Source organism: Merops nubicus, unplaced genomic scaffold (assembly GCF_000691845.1).
Source record: "Merops nubicus isolate BGI_N331 unplaced genomic scaffold, ASM69184v1 scaffold15589, whole genome shotgun sequence".
NCBI lineage: Eukaryota > Metazoa > Chordata > Aves > Coraciiformes > Meropidae > Merops > Merops nubicus.
Window position 1 is genome coordinate 118,168 of NW_008632084.1, and position 1,924 is coordinate 120,091.

Here is a 1,924-nt window from a genome sequence, read left to right on the forward strand (position 1 = left end):
GAAAGACATGTTAAATACTTTTCATGTCTGTAAATATATAACATAGTAAAGTTTTTAAAAGCATTGAAATAATTTTGGAGCATAATGTTAGGAAAGTATTCTAGATTAAAAAAAAGGCAATGCAATCTCATTGATTCTAATTTGAACTTGAAATATTGCTTTCATTCCTCCACTTACTGAGAATGGCATCCCATTTATATCAGAGTATGTGTTCCAGCGCTAAACAGAATTTCTTATTTCTGGTGTAATTATTTGCTGCTTTAAATATTTTTTAAAAGATTAAAGTCCACATATGTGCCTAAATTTTAAGATGAACTTCACAGAAGACAAAGGTGAAAGAAATTATTTTGGTTTGGGTTTCTTTATTTTGTTTTTTCCCAAAATATAAGGCAGGCTACGCTAACTCAGGAAAAATTAACTGGAAAGATGATCTGTCTACTGGCTTCTGCAGCAAGAATGTATTTAATTCAGTGAGGAGGTTGAATTTATTTTCACATCCACAAACTGAATTCATTTAAGTTCCCACGTAATCTGTCTCTTGATATACCTCAGTACACTTACCTTTGAATTCTACACCTGCTTTTATGTGGTAATTTTTTAAATTTCAGGTGCTGACCAAATGAGGCATATATTAATATTAAAAAAAAAAAAAAAAAAAAAAAAACAAAACAACAGCTCTTCACTGGAGAATAAAACATGGGGTCTTTGCAAGTTTGAACAAAACCTCAGGGTGGATCACAGTATAAACAAAACTTTAATGCATCCTTAATCCCAGTGTGGAGAGCGATAGTCTGCTTGAGTATACAGATGAGCAATGACATACTGGAAAGGTAGATATTGAAATTAAATATTGATTCATATTGAATTATGAGAATGTAGCTTCACCATCAGGCATTCAATTCTGTAACATCTTAGAATATTCTTGTAACGAGCCTGATTTGCCATCAAGATTCAAGTCACTGTACTGATATGTAAAGTAAAACCACCAAATCCTGCTGAGTTCAGTCATCTCACTGAACTACAGGAAAAAACAACCAAACATGCTGACTCTTCTGCTGGTGTCCTTACAAAGACTTAAGTTACATGCTACCAAGGGTAACAAAGGGAATCCAGATTTACATGACACCTTTATGCTGTTTGCATTCAGCTTTATCTTGCTTAGAATTTTTTCCACAACTGGATTTTACTAGAGGCAGTTCCACTTGTTTTGTAAGTTTCCTAGATTGATTTTGGAAAGCTGACTCCCACTCATGTATTTGGAAAGGTCAAAATGTACGCAATCCGTTAAGAAGCATACTGCTGTTTTCAGCAGAAGTCCACAAAAGAAAAAAAAAAAAAAAAAAAAAAAAATTCAAGTCAGCTGGATCAAAATCCAGTGTAAGAGCCACTGGCATTTTACACTCATCTTGGTAACACTGAAATGATGATCCTGAAATCCTTACTTAGATAAAGCTTCCCCGGAGTCCCAGATAGCTGACCAATAATTGCACAGATTAACACTTGCATTCAGTGACAGACCTGATTACTTAAGGTTTATTTTACTTTAGGTTGGTCATTCTAAAACATTCTTCCAACTATAAATACAGCCTCTCTAAAAATTTAATTGAGGAAGCAATCAAAATTGCCATCTCAAAAAACCCTATGCCAGCTATAATGTTGACATTACAATAGGTAAAAACACACAGGTGAAATAAGTTTCAAAAGAAATAGGAATACTTACTAAGTTTACAATATCTGTTTATGATGAGAAGCATAGACAAAGGGAAGAAAGAGAAATAAGACTGTAATAAAAGTTTACTTCTATCATGGTCCTGAAGATACAGGTCTGGGCATTTAACAGTTAAAGAAGCAATGGCATGCTAACTGAGCACATTAAAACAAAGAGTTGGCAGCTTCTGAAGGAAAAGGGCTTGTGCTCCACTGT